Source organism: Ceratotherium simum, chromosome 37, assembly GCF_057802395.1.
Source record: "Ceratotherium simum simum isolate JZ-2026a chromosome 37, ASM5780239v1, whole genome shotgun sequence".
NCBI lineage: Eukaryota > Metazoa > Chordata > Mammalia > Perissodactyla > Rhinocerotidae > Ceratotherium > Ceratotherium simum.
The window spans coordinates 18,595,769-18,619,132 of NC_141936.1; positions in this window are offsets into that span (position 1 = coordinate 18,595,769).

Consider the following 23,364-nt stretch of genomic DNA (forward strand, 5'->3'; position numbering starts at 1 on the left):
GTTCTCCCTCCCCCCGTCATTTGACGACCTTCCATTTATGGACCTCTGTTTGGACTGTAAAAACCGTATGAAATGTCCAGTGTGCCTCACTTAATATAAGAGGCTTCGTTCCCTAATGCAGGAAATTCCCTAAACTTACACTGTCTGTGACCTACGTTTTAATAATCACACTATGCTTTATTTACCAGTCAGTCAACTTGCTGGTGTGGATGACTATATAACATAAATCCTTATTCAACTTTTATTGTGTTTCTTTCTGCAGCTATGAAATGACTTGAAAAGGACCCTAGATTCTAGTATTTATTCTAGTATTTGGGTTGAAGTAACAGAGCAAGTTTATTTTCCCTCTCTAAAAATGCTACCGTTTCGTTTCCATCCAGACTGCTCAGAAATGATATTTCCCAGTGGGACTTCAACTGGAATCTACTAAAACTTGTGTTCCTAAGCAAAATTTTGCAAAATGTTCCCATTCATCCTAGAGCTTTAGAGATAGGTTTCAGCCCACCGTGTTCTAAGTGCCACCTCTCCTTGCAGAAGCCCTATTTTGTGAGAGCTCCCTGGCTGGTGGCGTGTTCATGCCTGATACCTGACTCCCCCCCCACAATCTTCCTCAGGGATTGTGGACTCCTTTCCTCTACCTACTGTGTGAAGCTGCATGTGTCTGTCCAACTTTCTCATTAGCCCTTGGCCAGGTGGCACAAAAACACTGGGGGTCAGATAGCGACATTGAGACAGGTTGACTGCTATGAACATTGGAGACCACTTAGGTTGTGCTGTTGACCCTCCATAGATCAGTTAACCCTCCTTATAGAAACCTCTAGGAACTACAGATGGGGAACAGTACCCACAGCAGGAGGAGGCTCCACTCTCTAGGGATGGGAATGCAGACCTTGATGGCAGTAGACATCATGTGTTGAATGTTTTACTAGCCAGGCCTTGTGCTAAGATCTTCCATCCATCATCTCATTTAATCCTCTCAACAACCATGCTAGCTAGGTACTATTATCACTATTATCCCCCAGCAGTCTGCTAATTGATTTATATGTATCAATTCACTTAATTCTCACAAAAATGATAGAAAGTATATATTATAATTATTCACATTTTTATATATGGGGAAACTGCAAGTCAGAGAGATTTAGTAACTTTCTGAGGTTGCACATTGTGTGAAGTCGGATTCAAACCCGAGTGGTCCACATCGGAGCCCACACTCTGGTCTACAATATTATAGGTCTGTAAAGTGGCTTGCTTAAATCGAACAGCTTGGTAGTGGTAAGTTCTGAAGTGAGATCAAGATCTTCAGTCTGTCTGTGGAGTGTTTTCTCAACTTGCCCTGAGGCTTGACAGCTTCTAAGATGGTTCTCAATGCTCCCTGACTCCTGGTGTGCACATCCTTGGCTAATCTCCTTCTCTGAGTGTGGGCTGGCCTTAGAGCCTTCCTTCTAAGGAATAGAATACAGCAAGAGTGACGGGGTGTCACTTCCAAGATTAGGTGAAAAAAGACTATGACTGTCATCCTATTTGTACTCTTTCTCACTGACAGTTCTTGCTTGCTTGGATGAAGTGAGCTGTCATGTTCTGAACACCCTATGAAGAGGCCCATATGGAGGGCAGCCTCCAGCCAACAGCCAATGAGGACTGAGGTCCTTCGTCCAGCCACGCAGCAAGGAATTGAACGGCCAAAAACTGCATGAGTGAGCTTGGATGTGGATTCTTCCCCAGCCGGGCGTTGAGATGTGTTATGGACTGAACGTTGGTGTCCTCCCAAAATTCATATGTTGAAATTCTAGTCTCCCTAATGTGGTGGTATTAGGAGGTGGGCCTTTGGGAGGTAATTAAGTCTTGAGAGTGGATCCCTCATAATTGGATCAGTGCCCTTATACGTAGAGACCCCAGAGAGCTCTCTCCCTTTTTCTGCCATGTGAGGATACACTGAGAAGTCAATTGTCTGCAACCAGAAGAGGGCTCTCACCAGGAATGGGCCATGCTGGCACTTGTCTTGGACTTCCAGCCTCCATAACTGTGAGAAATAAATTTCTATTGTTTATAAGCCTCCTAGTATCTTGCACTTTGTTATAGCAGCCGAACCAAGACAAGATGACTGTAGCCCACAATACCTTGATTATAATCTCATTAGAGACCCAAGCCAGGGGTCCCAGGTAAGCTGTGTTTGGATTCCTGACCTACTGAATCTACGAGATAATAAATATTGTTGCTTTAAGCCACTAAGTTTTGGGGTAATTTGTTATGCAGCAAAAGATAATTAATACATGCCACTTTGGTTTACACAAAAAAGTAACTCATATTAAACTCAAGATTTTATTAAGCAGCCGAAGGGTCTGTTGAGAATCATTGAATTTCCATGTTGAAATAAAAACTATATTAAAATTTACCAATAACTGGGTACTTACTACATGCCAGGCACTATGCTAAGTCCTTTCCATATTCAATATTAAATATGAACACTTAATCCTCATAACTTTGTGAGGCCATTTTTAGTTAGTCACAACTCTATTCATCAAACATACTTAATGGTGTTTTGATGTTTATTTTCAGTTGTCTCACCAACCAATTGTTTAAGCTCTTCCTAGAGATCTCTTTATTCAGATCTTCCCTGGGTTCTTGGTCTCCCTGTATTATCCAAGCTTGCTGAAGGTCTTGTCAGTGCTCCCACACTGTTCTGATCTTATGCTTTGAGATTTCCCTTATTCTGATCAGGACCAAAATCACGTTAAGAAAATGAACAGTCTTACTTTTATGAATGCACATTGTGCTTTAGATCCAGAATCTACAGCTTACTTTTTGTAATACCTGCTGCTCAGATGCTGCTTCAGATCACTTATTATTGGAGGGTGAGTTCCTTTTATTATTTTTATGACCATGCAAGGTTTTGACTGTTTCCACACTGAATCGTCTATGCTTTGTTTACGAAGGAGCAACGGGGTTGGGTGTGTGCGAACTTCATCTTCTTGATCAGTCTGCAGACTAAAATTGGATTCCTCTCCCCACATCCCAATAATGGGCATGTCATCATTCATTATGTAACCACCCCCCACCACAAACACACACACACACACACACGCGCGCGCGCGCGTCAGTTACAATAGACGAAGGTGTTCCTGTTTGAATGCTTGATGCTCACTATAAAACCAACATGAATCAGTTAAACTGAGCGTGTTAGTTCCATTAGTTGCTTCTTCAAGTTTTTCACATGTGCAAAGAGGCACCTGTTTTGAAGAAGCCATATCACTGTCAAGATCCTCATCTGCTTAGCTTCCTGGATTCTTCAAGTCTCTACAGACTGTGGCCTCAGGATTTCACACCAAGAGCAAAGTTGAATGAACCACATGGCAGATTCATTATTTGGGAAAAAATCAGTGTGTATTTAACACGTATGCATTTCATTTGCCCAGTGCAATCTAGAGATAAACTTTCAGTCCCTTTATATTTTATAATAAACAAAGGATTTAAAAATTGGTGTTTAGTTTTTTTCTCCTTAGATAAACATTTCTAACATAATTGCTGAACTCCTTAGATTCCATTCCATTTATTTTTTCTATATGACTTTTATTGAAGTTCTGTCTAAGTTCAGGCACCAGGCCACTGAAAAGCATTGAGACATTAACAATTTCTTTGAGTCTCGTGCCAGATAACTGTTAGTGTGTTTTAACTTTTAAACCTTCTTTCTTCCTCTTAACCCTTGCATTGAAAAACTTGATTTTTGAAAGGATTTATTAGTTGTTGGACAGAGAAGATGGGAAATCCTTCTTTCTTGGTGCCTGCTAGAAGGTTCTTGTCAAAACTTTACATGGATGCAGGAACATTAAAACAATGGCTTTGGCATTATTGTTCCAAAACAGGGCCTCACATTTTTCTACTGTGGGGCTGTGTCGTAACCCCAAACATATTATTGTGAAAAATGAATGGCTTTGATATTTTAGTGATTGATATAGATTGCTAAAATATAAATAGCAGGGCCAAACAAATTGTGTTGAATAGTTTTTGAGTATGTGTGGACCACTTTAGTCCTTATAAGGTTTGGGGGAGGGGAGCTGAGGGAAAATGGAGGATAAAGAATTACTCTCAAGTCTTGGCTTGGTGATGGGTGGAGCCATTCAAAGAGACAGGAAATCCAAATGTCAGTTTTCAGTGAAAAACGTGGATTTCTCTTTGGAAATGTTGAGTAGGAGGTGCCTGACAGACCACCAATTAGAAATGTCTGGCAGGCAGTTGAATATATTTGTCTGGAGTTTGGGCAAGTGGTCAGGACTTGGAGTTTGTGGGGAATGGAGGGATTTAAAGTAACAAGAGAATGTGCACATTTATGGATGGATGTGTTGCTATTTTTAGAAAAGGAGACTTAAAGCTACAAAAGCCATGTGAAAGAAAAATGCCTTTGGCATCAGTATCTGTTCAGGAGTTTCATGTCCATAAGCTTAATTGTATGTGACTCAATCCTATGAAAATATTTATTTAGCTCTTACACAAAGGCTCATCTTACTACTGCGAGATTATTTGGGCACTGGGGAGCATCTTGCTCCGGTTCCAGGTGTAGACGGTTAACCTGCACATCCGACGGATGTTCGTCCCACGAGTCACCCTTCCTTCTATATTTCTATCGAAACAACTATAAATTAAAATCTGGCATTATTATACTTATATAAGCTTTTATAAAAAAAAAAAACCACAGTAGGCATATAATAAATTCCTTTGGGATGTTTGCTCAGATCACGACACCACTTTTTTTTTTTTTTTTTGGTAATTTCTAAGGATGGCTGTCACAGTTATCTATTGCCGTAATAATGCCATATAAAAAAAACAGCCATAAAACATCAATGGTATACAACAATTAATTTGTGTTCACATGTCTGGGGAAAGCTGAAGATAGGCTAGGTGGCGGTGCTGATCTGGCTGGGCCTTCTCAGATGTCTGGGTGTCAGTTGGCTGTCAACTCAGGCTGCTCCATCTCTCTTATCATTCCATAAGCTCACCCTGGCATGTTTTTGTGGCGACGTCAGAGGCACGAGAAAGCAAGCATGAATGCAAACACATTTCAAGCCTCTCCTTGCATCCTATTTGTTAATATCCCGTTGGCCAAAGCATGTCTTTTGACCCCAGTGGAAAAGGGTGGCACATGATCCCATCCACAGTGAGAAGGCACTGCAAAGTTGCGTGGCACAGGGTGTGGGTATGGGGGCAAGGGAGAGAAACTGGGCTAGCATTGCAATCTATCAAAACAGCCTTGTTCCCATCCATGAGAGTAAGTCCCTGTAAGAAACTATTAAACTGTGTCTCTCCTATAGTCTACTACAGTCAATTGGATCAAGGGCAGTCACTATCCAAAGTTAAGAATCTAACTAAGACTGTAGAGATGCAAAGAAGTCTCTCCATGTGAAGTCAAAATTCCTGTTATAGTTCCCTTATAAGCTCAAGATTTTACTATAATTTAAGAATTATTTCCACTGTATTGCCCTTAATAACACCATACAAAGAGAATCCTTTTAATAAATATATAACTAAATATTTTCATCTCTTTATTTGCTCAATACTGTTTATCATCTTTATTGTGTTATGAACTAAAAGATGTATTAAAACATGGCCTCTGCCCTCAACATGCTTAGAAAAACAAGGAAATAAGTCACATATAATGCAAGGTGATATGTGACTATAATAAGATTCAACCGAAGTTCTACAGGACTCCGTGACATCAAAGAAAAAATTAAAACATGTTTTGAGCCCTGTGTTAGTTGCTCTACATTTTCCATTTCTTGTAATCCTCAACAAATATACAAAGTAGGTATTTTTATCTCCATTTGGCAACAAAGGAACTGAATGAAGTCTGGATCCTTTAAGAAACTTGCTTCAACTTCACTCAACTACCAAACATCCGATCAGAGTTGAACCTTGCTCTTGCTAACCTCAGAATCCAGGTATTTTCCTTTAAGCAAAATTGGCTCCTTCTGATAGGAACCCTTTCTCCATTATTCACAATATTATGGTGATTCATTGTGAAATTTGGATATGAGATGATCTTTTTTTTTTTTTTCCTAAGGAAGAGTAGCCCTGACCATGCCAATTTTCCTCTATTTTTTAGTATGTGGGCCTCCAGCACTGCATGGCTGCTAACAGAGCGCTGTAGGTCCTTGCCTGGGAAGCAAACCTGGGCCACCAAAGCGGAACACGCCGAACTTAACCACTAGGCCACAGGGGCTGGCCTGAGATTATCTTTTTAATAGAAAAAAAGAAAAAAGCTATTTGGTATTATATCAATTTAGTATTGTTAAACTTTTGAACTGAGGTTATATTTTCACCCAATCTTTGTTATGTAAAATATTTTAACACAGCTTTTTATTTCATTATATGAATTCTCTTTCAAGTGCCAGTACATATTAAACATTTTTAACAACATAAACAAGATGTTGGTTACATCTTTAATATTTTGCTGATGAAACGAAAGTCTTCCGAGCATTTATAATCAATTTTATGGTCTCTACCCTGTGAGACAAGCTAATTGGTACTACAGAACATTTAAGGAAATGAAGCACCATTGGCAAACATCAACACTTCCACAAAAAGCTTCCAAATGACTTAGAAATGGGCTTCGTGAATTTATCCAGGCAAGACATATGTTAAAATAATGTGAATATTACTACTACATGCCCAATGAATGTATAAAGAAGAAACTTGCTTAAATGTAGAATTTAGTATATTAATTATTAAACAAGGTCATTAACTCATTGTTAATATAGTTATTAAAAATTTACATCTGATAGATACTGAAATTTTTGAACATTTAACCCTAAAGCAAGATAGTAAACAATCATATCAAATATTCTTGCTTTAAAATAATAAATATCTCCCAACTGAGTGTGGAATACATAAAGTATATTAAAGCAACATATAGAAATAAACTTTGGCAAATACTTTTATTTCTTTTCACTTCTAAATTTGTCAAAATCTTTGATTTTCCAAGTCTGGACACAAAAGCTACAATGAAAATTTTTGATCACTTTTTATATCTGATGCATAAATATAGACTTATCCCTTTACTAGACTTATAGATAAATAGATTTTTTGTTAGGAGTTTTATAATAACAAGAAACATAAGCTCTTAAATCTGTACCACTATGGACATGGGAAAATATCTTAAAGATTCCAAATCTCAGGCACCTATAAAAACTGTATACTTTAAGCCTTGTGTATTCATATAATATATCCCTTGTGGGCTGGTACAGTAAAATTAACACAGGAATTTAAGTCAGAAAATCAAGTTTCAAAATTTTACTCTTTTACTTCTATGCCTGGCTGCACATTCAAATCATCTGAGACAATTTTAAGACATATTAATAACCTAGACTCCATCCCAGGATGCTAAATTAATTGGTGGGGCCTGGACTGCTTTGTCAAAGCACCCCCAGTAGACAATTCTAAGTGTACTCTCGGTTTGAAAATCACAACAGTGGAAGGTCAAGTTGCTGAGCTTGAGTCCTCATCTGGAAAACAGGAAGATATTGATTGTTGCCTAACCAATTTCTTAAGGTTTGTAGGAGACTCGAATGAGATGTATACGTGTGTTTTGTCAGCTTTCAATGCTAGAGCTTTCAGCTCTGTTAAATTGCTTTAGTGAACCAAGTGGTATTCTACAGGAGTATTATAGTGTGTGTGTGTGTGTGTGTGTGTGTGTGTCTGTGCGCGCGCGCGCTCGCCTGCGTGGGTGAGAGAGAGAGAGTGATTTATCAATTTGGATGTCATTTCTTTTCTGTTAATTTGTCTTATTTTTCATGTAGAACACAATTTTATTAATGGGTATTTTAAAACCATACTAGAAAGATTTAATACATGATTCTTGCTTCTCCAGTTAGCATAGGTGAACTAATTTTACCTCTATATGAACAACTTGTCTGATAAATCTTGTTTCTGTGGTTCTCTATTTACAAACTGATTTTTATTTCTACTCCCTCTTAAAAATATTTATTAAAGAAGTGTTTTTTCCAGACTAGAGAAACAATACGTGCTAACACAATGAGCTGAAAAATACAGAAATGTACAAAAGAAAAATAAAACAGCCATATCAAAAAAAACTCACTGTTGACATTTTGATTTGCTCATTTCTGCGTTTAATACTTTAAAAGTTATTTGTATAAGTGTTTTCCATTAGAAGATGACATTTTGTCTATTATATATTTTGCAAATATTTTCTGATTGTATTGCCTGTTTCTTTACTTTTCTTTCTTTCTCTCTCTCTTTCTCTCTCTTTCCTTCCTTCCTTCCTTCTTTTTTTTGGTATACGATGTTTAAAACTTTAAGAAATCAAGTAAATCGACTTTTTCTCTATGATTTCTTTTATTGTTTTCGTGTTTATAAAATCCTTGCTTGATCTGACGTTAGACAAATATTCACTATATTTTCTATTTTGTTTGTGGCTTTTTGAGTTAGCTCACTGATCCGTTGTTATCATAAAGCGAGGTTCATATATCACATATAGATATAATTTCAGATAGTACAGGTACATAGTTAAATTTCCCTGAACAATATATGGATACATTTATTCTTTCAGTTTTCTTTTAAGCCTGTCAGTTAAATCAAGGAGAAAGTCTAAGATTGAGGATAGCGTGTCTTTGAACTGTTTAAACGTGTTAATCTCCTTTAAAAAACAAATAAACATACACACTAAACACCTTGAGCTCAGAGCCCAAACAATAGCATCAAGCTAGTGTTAAGAAACATTGCTTCTTATGTATTCAATTTATTTTATAAGCACTTTCTATTTTTGGCAATGATGAAAAGCTTCTTAAACAAATAAATGTATTTAAACTTTAAAAAGTGCATTGATGGGCCGGCCCTGTGGCTTGGTGGTTAAGTGCGCGCGCTGCGATGCTGGTGGCCCGGGTTCGGATCCCGGGTGCGCATCGAGGCACCACTTCTCCGTTCATCCTGAGGCCGAGTCCCGCATACAGCAACTAGAAGGATGTGCAGCTACGACATACAACTATCCACTGGGGCTTTGGGGGGAAAAAATAAAATAAATAAAATCTTTAAAAAAAAAAAAAAAAAAGTGCATTGATCTAAAAAATTAAGTGAAGAAGAGTAGAGGTGACGTGAGATAACAGAGTGATTAAGGAGAACCGGGTGGTCTGGGTCCCCATCTTGCCTATGGTATTCTCCAGGTAAATGCCCTAGGCGTATTAGGTCACCGTGCTGAGCCTCAGGCCCTGACCTGTAAAATGGGGATAATAATAGCGGCTACCACATAATTTGGTTGTGAGAATTAAATTATTTATTTTCTGTAAAGCACTTTATAAAAATAAACGTTATGATCATCCTTATTAAGATACTTAAAACTTGCTTTAACCCGCATGCAATTTATTTTAAAGATTGTTTAAGGAAATTGATCTCAAATTTGGGAGTGTTTCAGAATCACTAGGAGAGTTAACAAGGAACACAGAAGCCCAGACTACTTGAGATAGAGCCAGGCCCTGGCATTGGTATTTTTACCAACGTCCTTAAGGGATTCTGACACCCAAAAAAGTTTGAGAATGACCGGGACTCTGTCAGAGAACTACTGATGGATGTTAGGAACTATCCTGAAATACTTGGCTAATTGCCTGTATTTTTAGATATAATTCTGAGAGTATAGACAAAAGCCACTAAATATTTGTTGACTAAGTAAATGAATGGAGGAACAAATACATACCTAAATTAGAATTATCAGATTTTTTCTCAAATCAATTTTTAACTTTAAGATCATTCCAATTAATATCTCAAAGGAGCTTTCTTGAAACTTAATAAAATGGTTTTTAATTTCCTCTAAAAGAATAGTCAAAAATACCCTCAAAAATAATTTAAAAAGCAAAATAATGTGGGAAGACTTTTACCATGAGGTGATAAAATATATTATAAAGCATCTATAAACAGTGTGAGAGTAAATCAGAATTATCAATGTGATTAGTAGGAAAGAATAGATACCCCTCCAAACAAAGTCATTTACATCTAAGTGTGTAATATATGATAAATATGGAATTTCAAATTCATGGGGAAATGACTTTTTAATAAATGATGCTGGCATTGTAATCCATAAAATATATTTAAAAAGAAAGAAATAAAAATGAGAAATATCTATACACCAAGATGTATTCCAGCTATATTAAAATTATATGTACATCAAAATCAAATCATAGAACTAAAAGAAAATGTGGATAAATATTTACACAATATTGAACAGGGAAGACCTTTCTAAACGTAAAACCAAATCTATTCACATAGAAAATGAAAATCACTGTATGCTCCAAAGACAAACACAAGCAATAAATATACACAAAACTAGGAAATATATAAACACAGGGAAAATGTTCATTATTGTAGTCACTCAAAATCATGCCAATAAAAAGAAATGATTTTCAGCTATGAAATTGGCAAATATTAAAAATTTTAAAATATTGACGGGGAGATTGGAAATCAGGAAATCTCAGGTACTGTATTTCAGAGTAAATTTTCACAGCACTTTTGGGGAAAAACTTGGCAAAAGTTTTTCCAAAGTCTTAAAAATATATAAACTCTTTTACCAGTAATTTCCTTGATAGGACTGTAGCTTAAAGGAAGTTATCGAAACTATATTACGATTTTGATAACAGAATTTGTTTCTCTGAAAAAAATAAAGAAAAAGAAACAACTGTAAGAATCAACAAGAGGAAATTGGCTAAGGAAATTGAGGCACATTTTTAAAATGAAACAATATGAAATGTATATGATCATAAAATGTGTCGGCAGAATCTGTCTTGTCAAAGCAAAATGCTCGCAATATATTTCATCAGTGAAAACAAAATGTACATTTTGTAAAACGGAAAATGATACAACATTCAAGGGACATACACTAAAATCTAAGCAATGGTTAATTTTTTTTTTTGCAATGATTAACAAACAATGAATTATTTTAATATAAATACTGTTAGAAGACAGTAGCTTTTCTAATTCACTGAAGTCAATCTTTGTTCTTCTGTGAGAGACGTAGTCTGGGAAAACTAAACCCACACTTACTGGTCTCCTTTAATCTAGTTCAATAAATTAGATGAAACTAATCTTTTGATCCAGAGTCTAAAGCTTAAAAGGGAACTGTTAGATATGATAGGCTTATCTCCTCTAAAATACAGATAAAGTTTATCCATCTCTATGGGAGACAGTTCCAGATTTGATGGTGTGATAGTTTTAGAATCAGAAGAACTAACCTTGAATCCTGACTTGGTCTTGAGGAAGTAATATAATCCCTCTAAACTTATAGTTTCCTCATCTACAAACTTAGAAAATACTTCCACTGCCTATAGGAGTGTTGTAAGGATTTGATTCTCAATAAGATCATGTATGTGTGTGTTTTTAAGCATTTAAAAATGCAAAGTTGTAGGTCAAAAATAGAATGTTAGCCCTGAAAGGAAACTTAAAAGTCATTTAAAACCATCCCTCAATCAAGAGGACACTATTAATCTAATGAAGGCGTACACACTCAGATGGGGGTCCGAGTTTTGGCACCTACACAAAAGTTATCAGCAAACTTGATCCTAAAGGAACCTGACCCATTATTAAAAACCTATACCATTCAACAATTAAAGCATTGTATAAAGGTAGATCAAGCAGTCATGTTTCTTCTCAAAAGAGCACACAATGTAAAAGGAGTAATAAAACCTAGTGATTTAAATCCCTATAAAATTAATGCATTGTATATGAAGAATTAGCATAAAACATACTGACATTTATAGAATTGTTTCCAAAATACACTGAAGGCATTCCTTGTTGGAGAAAACAGTGGTTTGGAATCGTTTCCTCATGTGGACCATAAAGTCTTATACTTCAGTATTTTTATTTAGTTGCCTTAAACCACAACTGAGTTCATGTAAATTGGAGCTTAGCTCACAAATATTTTTAATCTCTCTATTCCCACGGTGGAGCCAGCTACTGTATTCTAAGGCTTATAAGGACACTTCAGTGAAATGAATGGTTTGCCACCAGTGAAAACTGGTAGAGAAGATACAGATTATGAAGAATAGCTATATATATATTTTTTTTTTTTGGTGAGGAACATTAGCCCCTGAGCTAATGAACTTAATCGCTACGCCACCTGGCCGGCCCCAAGAATAGCTATCTTTTAAACTAAATTTCTAAGCTTAAAACGTGCACATGAACTTTTTGAAAAGGTTGCACAAATTTGCAAATGTTTTTAACGAAGTCAGCAGGATTGTTCTTGGGTTTGTTTAGTTGGCACTTTATTAGTTGGATCTGCTTGTTCTGCTTAAAACAGACAACTCTAATTTTCAATTTTCAAGACAAATACCAAACAGAATTGTCTCTTACATCTGAGATGGAGGCACAAACCTTTTTTTTTTTCAATTTGTCCTACGGGATTTATTATTTTTTTTAAATTGGGGTAAAATATGCAAAAAATTTGCCATTTTAATGATTTTAACATGTACAATGGTGTGCAACCATACTGGAACCACTATCTACTTCCAGAATCTTTTTTTTTTTTTGGTGTGGAAGACTGGCCCTGAGCTAACATCTGTTGCCTATCCTCCTCTTTTTGCTGAGGAAGATTGGCCCTGAGCTAACATCTGTGCCCATCTTCCTCCATTTTGTATGTGGGATGCTGCCACAGCATGGCTTGATGAGTGTTGCATCAGTCCATGCCCGGGATTCGAATCCACGAACCCTGGGCCATGGAAGCAAAGCACGTGAAATTAACCACTAGGCCACTGGGCCAGCCCCCAGAACTTTTGTATTACCCCAAAAGGAAACCCCATTAAGCAATCACTGCCTGTTGCCCCTTCCCCCAGCCCCTGGCAGCTACTAATCTTTCCCTATGGATTTGCCTATTGTGGATAGGAACTATTATCTTCAATCTAACTGAGATGGATGGTCTTTGCCCCTCCAAAGCTGTCTTTACTTTTCTCCATTAGTCTCTGGCCCTCAGGGAACTAATATCCGTGGGCTGTGCTTATGGGACGCCCCTGTCCTCCGGCTTCTGGTTGGCATTGGCTATCAGGAAGCATTGCAGGAACATCAGAGAATAGGACAAACATTTATTTCCTCAGCTCCTTCCCTTCTGGGGCATGGGTCAATCTGACAGCGGCCATTTTCCTCTTTACACACATACACAGTAAATGTAGAATAAATATTATAAATGAATGTATTTATATACATTTAAATATGTACAGCACATACACAATAAATATGTGTTGAACCAATTGAAAAATGAATACATAATTATGAAATATAAAAACTATGAGGAAAGTATATTCTATGACTATGATCTCAGAAGGAAAAAGATGTTTTGAAAAAGAAATACCCAGAAAAAATGCTTTTAAAAGAGAAATGCGGGGCCGGCCTGGTGGCGTAATGGTTAAGTTCACACGCAGTCCTTTGGCAGCCTAGGGTTCACAGGTTCAGATCCCAGGCACGGACTTACGCACCACTTATCAGGCCATGCTGTTACGGCCTCCCAGATATAAAGTAGAGGAAAATGGGCACGGATGTTAGCCCAGGGCCAATCTTCCTCAGCAAAAAAAGAAGAGGATTGGCAACAGATGTTAGCTCAGGGCTAATCTTCCTCACACATACACACACACACACACACACACACACACACACACACAAATAAATAAATAAATAAAAGAGAAATGCAACAGGTTATAGATATATTTTGGCCTGATCCATGCCTGGCCCATATCCTAGAACACCTTAAATTGCTAGAGACTTGATTAGTGCTGGTTATTCAGCACTCTCCCTTCAGTTTGAAGGCCATGCTCGTAGAAACTTCGTCTTTGAGATGAGGTCAATGCTTAGGTTGTGTTTGTAGTTATTGAAATCCCAGGCAGTGTTTTGCTGTGGATGCTATGTAATCCTTTATGTTTTGACTGAATTTTAACTTCAGTAAATTCAAACTGTTTGGCAAATTCGCTCTTTCACTTGAGAGATACTAGGAGTCCCACCAATTTTAAGAGAATTTAGTCAACTTTGGTATTGAAAGAGCACAGCAACTTTCATTTCAAGTCTATTATTCATTTGGAAATGTCCCTGTGTTCCTTTCTTATTTTATTTTATATTTGGGTCTTTTTAATTTCAAAAAAAATTAAGGATGCCAAGTACTTTACGTGTTAGCCAATGAACAGAAAAATCCTGTGAGAGAATTTTGTGTTAGGCATAGCACCCTATAATCACCCCATAAAAATAAGAAATATTTACAAATGCCAGGTTTTCAGTGGTGCAGTAAATATGGCAGTGACTTAAATACGTTATTCAGCACAACATCCAGGGAAATATACACGTAAGGATCTTAACATGCTTTGTAATTCGTCTGAATATGAATATGAACTTTACAAAATTATTGATAGGAGCAATGAAACTGTAGTGGCTTTCAACTGAGGTCAGCTATAAATCATCCTGGTCTTGGTTTAGACCCAAGAATCAGAGCAAAGCTTTACTGCTTCTCAAAGATTTTTCAATGAGTTTATTTATAAGGCATGTTTCATAAACTCCAATCTCACAAATCTGTATCAATGACAGCTTTTTATCCTCTCCAGACTGAGAAAGAAAAGTAAAAGGAGGAATTCAGTTGTCCCAACAGAAAGAGAAATTTACCAGGTTTCTCCAAAAAAGAACATTGGGGATTCTGATACAAACAAGTTTCTAAATATAACCTCTACCCTATAAAAACTAACATATTGAAAAGATTAAATGAAAACCAAGTTAATGGTGATGTCATTAAGCAGTTTACTGAGGAACTATCTCAGTAGGTAAAACAAGGCTACATTAATGACCCAGTGCAGAAATAAAATCAGTTCTTAGGACATAAACTTGTTTTAACACCTTGAGAATTTAGGCCTAGAACTTTTATAATTTGTTTTATGCCCTTAGAAGGTAAGGGTTTATAGCTCCGAGGTCATACCTTTACCAAGAAGTTTCCTTACGGATATCTAACTTGTGGATTGTTTAAAGGTTTATTTGTTTTGATTTTTTAGGACATTTGAAGTATTCATGCCACTTTCCCTCTCTATCCACGTCAAACACCTCAAAGATGCCAAAAGCAAGAGGAAAATTAAAGACAACTTGTGTTCTAATTTCAAAAAATGAACTTCAAATTATATTAAGGCAAATATTCCCTTTTAGTAGTGAATTAAAGAAATTATATGCATATAGCAGATTAATCCTTCATTAAACCATCAATGGAATTAGAGAAGGGAGTAAATAAAGCCTGAGACTGAGCAAATGTAAGCTCTAGTCCCCAGATACATGAAGAACAAAGAGTTTGCATCTAGCATAAACATGTGAGGAGAATATTATTTGAACTGTTGGATCCTGTCTGTGTTTTGAAAAACTGCAGTGAATCTACCAAAAAAAAAATGTAACATTGGCCCCATTTCCCTGCAGCGTTCTACAAATACAAACACAAAAAGTATAATGTATTTTTAAATGTTCAAGATAATAAAGTTAATTGATAGCATCTGGTGCTTCTCAGTCTATTAATTATCACCTTTATCTACATCTCTTAAAGGTCATTACAATTTATGTTTCTACAATGGGACTCCGAGGAAGGTTCCATTGTAAAGTAATCCCAAATTGACTTCATGTCCCATTGAGAGGTCTTTCCTGAAATAGAAAGGAGATGATGGAAGAGTATCTCTATTTGATAGCAAGAGAGAAGGAAGGAGTAGGAGAAGGGAGGAGGGAGGAGGGAAGGGACTCAAGGGGATGATCAAGATAGGCGGACAAGTGGGAAATTGTTTGTGGTAGCAGAGGAGATGCGAGAATGGAGGTAAGGGCTAACACAAACAATTATGTTTAAAATATTCTCATGTGATTGTTACTTTTTGATTAAAGCAAGCTAACAAACAAACTCAACTGTACTCTGCTGGAAGCCGATACTCACCATGCAATTTTTGCATTTGAACAAATGTTTGTTTTTAAACAGAGCTCACATTGATGATGATAAAGATTCCTATATTTGAATCATTATTGAAGGATAACAAAGGCAATGAAGTCACAGGTGTTTTTACTTTTTCTCACTATAAATTATGTCTAGCGTTCTAATAAAGATGACAATGAAAATAAAGAGTGAAGCCACCACACCTTCTATTTATGTATACAGAAGTTGTTGTCACTATAGCTTTCTTTAATTTCATTGGCCTAGTTTTAAGTACTCAAGGCCCCCAAGCAAATTGTTAAGTCTTGTCCCTTCTATCTTTCTTTCCTGGGAAGAGCCTTATCCTACAACCCCACTGTCTCAATCACTTCGGGTCAGTTTGGGAAGCATTTTGTCCTGACCGAAAGTATTCCCAAGATCTTTCCAAGATAGAGATGAAACAGAATTTTGTGTAAAGAATATTGTTTTAGATTTATCTTGCTTTAAATTTATTTAAACTCAAAGTCATTTCTCCCTATACTAAATCAGAAAGATTACTTTTAAAATAGGTTTTGGGAGAATCTTCAGTTCAATAACCATGTGTGGGGCCCTTTCTGTCTGTAAGATTTCATGCTAGATTCTCTGAGAGATGCCTGCAGGAAGAGGGTGGATTTCCTGACCTCGAGCAGCTTACAGTCTATTAAAAGAGGCAGAAATGTGCCCACCAATTCAACTTACAAATGCTAATAGTGGGAAGGAAAGCTTGATCCAGTCTAAGATGATGAGAAACTTTATGAAAACAGGTCATGAAGTTATCTTGGATTTGGATTATGAAGTTGGCACTGGCACATATGAAAGAGGCCTTGGGTCTTACGTACTTCTTAACAATGACTAAGGCCATATTTATCACTAATCCTTAGAAGTTCTGAGGCTTTCCATCACTGTTCCTATTCTTTGTTACAAAAGTTTAAAAAACATCTGGCTAATTCAGTGACTTCATCAGCCAGATGCATTGGTTGGTTTTGGAAAACTCTGTTCAGTTGTTCAAAATGAAGCTATTGAGTAAGAACTTTGGAATATATTTACAGGATGACTGGCTGGGATAAGGAATCATGATTAAACTGTATTTTTCAAATGCATACTTTAACCTTTATGTTGCCTGAAGTGAATAAAAATGGGTCAGATTTCAAAAATATACAAAACTCATTGGAATGTTGACCTAACTCCCCTTCTGATATTTGGCCCTGTCTGGCAAAGGTGAGGTTTACAAAAAAAAAAACAGTTCTGAGGTACCCTGGGGTATAATATCTGTACTAGTTTTTAGAAGAGAGCAAAAGTTCAGGCAAATGACACTTGAAACCTGCCTACGATAGTGTTCTTTTTATCATTCATTTTCAGTAGAAAATTATGAAGTTCATGAGCTAGGATGATAAATGAGAGGAAATGATTGAATTGAAATGTCCTTGTTTCATTCAATTATCCTCAATAAGAGTCTTCCTACTTTAGAAGAGTGACCTTCTCTACTTTTTTTTTTTTTTAAAGATTTTATTTATTTTATTTTTTCCCCCCAAAGCCCCAGTGGATAGTTGTATGTCGTAGCTGCACATCCTTCTAGTTGCTGTATGCGGGACTCGGCCTCAGGATGAACGGAGAAGTGGTGCCTCAATGCGCACCCGGGATCCGAACCCGGGCCACCAGCATCGCAGCGCGCGCACTTAACCACCAAGCCACAGGGCCGGCCCTGACCTTCTCTACTTTTAATTCCAATTCAAAACTACTATTTGGGAATTCAATCTGCTGCTCAATGAGTGGCTTATAATCTTGTAACCCTAACATGGTAGCAACTCAGCCATGGTTATAATATACAGGAGCTTTGATGCTCCTGAATGTGATAGTCAACCAGCAACATCAGCACCACCTGGGAGCTTTTAGGAATGCAGATCTCAGGCCCCAGCCCAGGCCCTTTGAATCAGAATCTGCTTTTTAACAAATCCCCAGGTGGTTAGTATGCACATGAAACTTTGGGAAGCACTGCACCAGAGTTTTGACTTAAAGGGAAAATAATAAAGAAAAATAGCATATCTTGCAGAAATTTAGATCTGGCATTGAAGAGAAACAGTACCACATGTGATTAAGGATCCATAGAAGTTTTTGCATCTGTGTTGTTTTGCCTTGGTATTTAAACATGGTGATTTGATCAACAATCACTTCCATAAAGAAAAGAAGCACATTTATCTTTCCTCCACAGAGCTCTTTATGTTTCTACGTCACTGTTTTTGATAGGCCTGGGGCCTGCAGTTTGTCTCTGAGACAGAGACAAAGAAGAATAGCTTGCCGCTGACACAAACAAGAGAGTACAGCTCAATAATTCAACTGCCACCTGTCAATTCATCCACCTTTTAAACTCATCCCCGAAGATCCACAGATCCTGGCTATTTCCCGCCTGGCCCCTTGTGGACATTCAAAGGGCTCAGATGAAAGTTGCTGATAGGAGCAGCCAGGACAGTGGTGAGTCTCATAGCCCGGCACTTGTTGGCAGCTTCTCTCTGCTCACCGTTAAGGGTTCTTCTAATCCATCAATGGTTCCTTTTGAACTTTGGCTCACAGACGAATCCCATGCCAGAGTAGTTAGTATCTCCAGATCTCCTTACTCTAAATGCTGTGAGCAATGCGGTTGACTTGTGAGCTCATTCACTGTCATTTGAGAGAAATCAAAGTTGTACACAGATGTGAGTACGAGAAGAAGAAAGAACCTTGCCCACAGTCTGTGCTTCTCCAACCGTCATAAGCTCCAGGGAAAGAAAATGAGATGCTGAGTCCACCTGAAGATAGCCAGAGGAACTCAGCCAATGAACCAGATGTTGGGATAATATTTATTAAAGGCAAGGCCTAAGCATATGAATTTAGGTCTTTTATCTTCTCTTGTACTCATCTTACCCGTGAGCATAGCCATGTGTCTCTGCGTGTGACTGGATAGAATGTTATTGAAAGGCTCATGTTTTGACAATTGCCATGAATATTCACGTGGCCTATAGCCCATGGGTACCCACATGAACTGCTTCTCATGAGGAAATCTCAATCAGTCAAAACAAGGATATGGCCAGGTCACAAGCAATGAGCTCACCTGTGTATAGGTAGTATGTAAATTAGTCTCTTTTTTGAAGGTATCTAGCCAATGTGCGTGAAAAGTAAGAGGCTGGGGTTCTAAGGTTGCTTCCTATGAGATCTTGGGGCTGGTGTTTTATTTCTCTGGACTTTGTTCTGTTATTCTTAAAATGATGAGTTTCAAATTAGAGTCCCATAGAACACTGTTCCTAGGAAATTGTGTTAATACAAGGAAAAACTGTGAGGGTTCACTATGTACAAAGCTTTTCATGTTCAATTCAGTGGAGAGAACACTGGATTCAACACAAGTAAATGGGCTGCTTTCCTTCAAAACATCTCAGTGTCCATTATATGATGTGTTAGTGTGGAAGATGAATAACCAAAAGGAGACACAGCATGCTGGATCTCCCCAGATTCTTCATCCAGGTTCCTGCTTACTGTGATAGATCCATATTTATCCCCTGGAACACCCTGGGGGATGCTGTTATGGATGACCTCCAAGATTTGTGACATGGCTGACATTTTGTGATTATGTGATCTTGGAGGCAGCCCATGTTCCTCCATCATTTCTTCCTTGATAAGACTGTCCAAAAGAGTTCCAGTGTAGGGAAGCCATTTGTATTCTGGGGCACCACACCCCTGGTCTCTCCTGCCTCTCTAACTGAGTATTTAGGTAAAAGCAATTATCTCACAGTTACAAGCCAACCTTGAATGTAGAATATAAGTTGACCTAACAGAAGAAAGCTGCTTTTTCATTTTGATTCACTCCGAAATAAAATTTATACAAAATTTACCCCAGTGGTTTAAAATGAAATCATTTACTTGCAAGAGGGAAAAAAATGCTTCTCCATCTATTATCAGATAGTTTCAAATGTTTCTGGGGCCTAGCTTCTAAGAGCTCAATCTTGTATCCTTTTTCTCTAAACAAATAATGTATTTGTGACAGCAATTAGGACCATTTTATTGGGAAAATATTAAAATTAGAAATTGTATGTCTATAATGTTTGTACTCAAGTTTTGTAATTGAGTATTAATACACCAGAAAAAAGGGCCAGTTCACTCTATAATGTGTCCTGCTAAAACAAATCATTATAGACTAATATTTTAAATTTTGAAGAATTCTAGGCTCAAAAGAATTCTAGGTTAAAAAGATAGCAGACTAAGTTTCTAATTTCTTATGGCTTCTAAGAAGTAGGCTAGAATTAAAAGGAAAAAATAAATTCCCAATCTGGTTTTAACAGAAAATGATGGAAATATATCTGGATTATCATTTCAGAGGGCTCTCTCCAACTGCAAATTTATTGGAGTATTTTTTTTCTCCTTTTCAAAACTATCAGTAAACTTTTCTCTTTTTAAAATGACTCCTCCAGTTCATGTCTACTTTGGGGGAAAATTGTTAAGTTATTTAACTTCAAAATGAGCTATATCCCAGCCTTCACAAGGGCGGTTCCTGAAATCAGTCTAATTTTGACTACTCATTCCTGTCTTAGAGCGTATTATTACTAGAAGAATCCGTGCTGACAGGCAGAGACAAAAAGGTCAAGGAGAAGGTCACTTTTAAACAGAAATGTGATTTATATACTATAAAGCACTCTATTATTATTAGATAGGAATGGAAGTTCAGGGAAAGAATATGGGACTTGAAAAGTCTCTTATTTCTGAAAGTTCAGACAGATTTTAAGGGGAAATTGTGCCATGAATTTCTATTTCACCAAGAACGAGGCTGCACAGTGAGCAGTGCAGACAAAATTAGAGACAGATACATAAGCCAAAGTAATCTTATTATGTTTTAGGTTAAACGAGCTAAAATATTTGATTTTGTCTGGGTAGAGAGAAATTGCATTTATACACATAAAAGTGAATGTTTTCTTAAACTAGCAATTATTGGTTTTGAAATGTAAAATCTGTTAAACATGGTGCTTTATGCAGCTAAGACCCACCGCCTTTGCAATGGTCAATGTTTTGTATTGTTTTATTTTTCTATTTTTTGAGGGGTGGGAAAGAGGGGAGGGGAGAGACGGGAGGGATAGAGAGAGAGAGGGAGGTGGAGACAGAAGAGCCTTTACTATAGTTTTAAGTCAATGTTAGAATATGATAGATTTTTGAGTCAAAACAAGCTTTAGATATATATACCAAACACTAAAAAACAAAAGAAGGCTAAGAAATTAAGATGACATCACAAACCACAAAACGGGCCCTGTTCTTTTACTAAATTTAAAGATGTCTTATTGGCACAGGCAGGGATTTCTTGCCTGGAGCAGTACCCAAGTTCTTCAGTTTATCCATCTGCAATCGGTTGACTACGTTTCACATTGGTGATGAATTATACTCCGTTTCCTCAGTCTAATCCTTTTCATTTATTTATATTTTATGGAGGAAACATAAAAGCCTTCTTAGAAAAATCCAACTGTTTTTGATAAACCTTGTCATGTGCAAATAATGGAGCCTTGTCAGGGCCCAGCTTTTCTGGAAATTTATACCTTCTAATAATAATTAAAAGGAAAAAAAAGAAAATCAGAAACAAATAAGAAATATATTGAATTGGATTCAAAGCATGTTTGTGGCTTTGAATCAGTGGCAATAAAACTTTTTCTATCAAAAAATGTTTAAACATGGCAGTGTAACTAAAATCCATGTTCGGCTTGAATTTTGGATTTTTCAAATAGTGAAACCATGACTTCAATTTTTAAGCCTAAAGAAAAAAGAAAACATTTAGTTCTCAGTGAAGCATTATATTAATAGTCTGGATCAGGAACAATGGGAAAGAACTAGGCAGTAGGATGGACTGTGCTTGATGAAGAACCTTAAAATAGGCTGGAAAAAAGTCCTCCGCAAGAGATTTGTAATTATTTCTAAAGAAGTAAAATTTATATGAACAAAGACAAACATTTTATCTTCATGGAAAATATATATCCGGATTTTGATTTTTTAAGTATTTTTTCCATTGTTGGAGAAAGCGGTATCTCAATAAATATTTTTTAAAAATTAATAACAATAATTATTAATGTTTACAAATTAAATATTCTGAGAAAAATGAACAGTTCTGTGTTGATTTTTATCTTTACTTTCTTCTATATTTCTATTAAATCAGTAGAAAGTCTTTAGCTAATTACAAAATTTCTATTTAATAAGTTTCATTTGCTTTGAAATCCATAATGGAATATATTCCCTGTTCTTATCTTTTCCCCCCAGTAATGTAGAACTTCTGTCTATGGTAGTAGTTCTCAATACTGGCTGTTTATTAGAATTTTTTAGGGAAATTATAACATCACTGATGCCTGGCTCACCTCAGACTGGCTGAAACCAAATCTCTGGGGATCTGTTTCTGGGCATCTGTGTTTTTAAAAGGTCCTCAGGTGACTCTAGTGCACATCAAGGTTGAGTCCCACTGCTCTATGGGATTATATCAGAATCATTTTAGAGTTAACTATTACCATGGGACCAAGAACCTTATGCTTATTTAAATGGCCAGAATTCTATCCACTTTCCACCCTTGTAGGAGGTGGAGGCAGGATAAAGGTTGGAAATTCATAGAGTCCTGAGTTCAAATCCAGGCTCTGCTGTTTATTTAAAACATGATCTTGACCTTGCCTATAAAAGAGACTGAATAATAACTTTCTTAGAAAGTCATAGGGGAGATTAAATAAGGCAACTTAAGAATGCCCGGGTCCTTGCGATGGGCCCAGACTGTATCTCTACTACAAATGGATCTGTCAGGAGGGCATCTGGTCCGTGCAGGTGTTGAAGGACATCACCTATCTTCTTTGTTGCAATGGCCTTTGGTGGCAAACACAGCAGCAAACAGAGGAACTGCTCTGTGGCCGAAGGGAAACACGATCACTTTATTGAAAAAGGAGAGTACCTCTGAGACACACTGTACATCACAAGAGACAGGAGAATCTTCGAGTTCATCTAGAACACTCACTGACTTGGAAAATCCTCCCACATGGAAATCATGAGGCCGACAGGGGTGAATACACATAAGCACCTCCCTCCGCACCCCATATCTTCTTTCCTCCTCAAAACAAGGGAAGAGAGATTTTAACAAGGATTCTGATACTTCTACGAGGGGCTGACGGAGAGATATCCTGTATTCACAGATATTATTGGGACCCTCCAGTTCTCCCCAGCTGGTGTGTTCCACATCGGTTATCCATGTCAGACAACTTGCAGAGGGCTGCCATCTACAGATATGCCACAAACTTTGCTTCACTTCCATTCCCCACCATCTAATTTTCCTCTTCATTATCTCATTTTCATATATCAGTGAGGGTATCTCCATCTCTTGAAGTCTTGTTTGCATTCCTTTTACAACTTAGAGTAGTACACCTTCCGTGTAGTTGATTGCTCAATGCATTTTCACGGATTGTATTAAC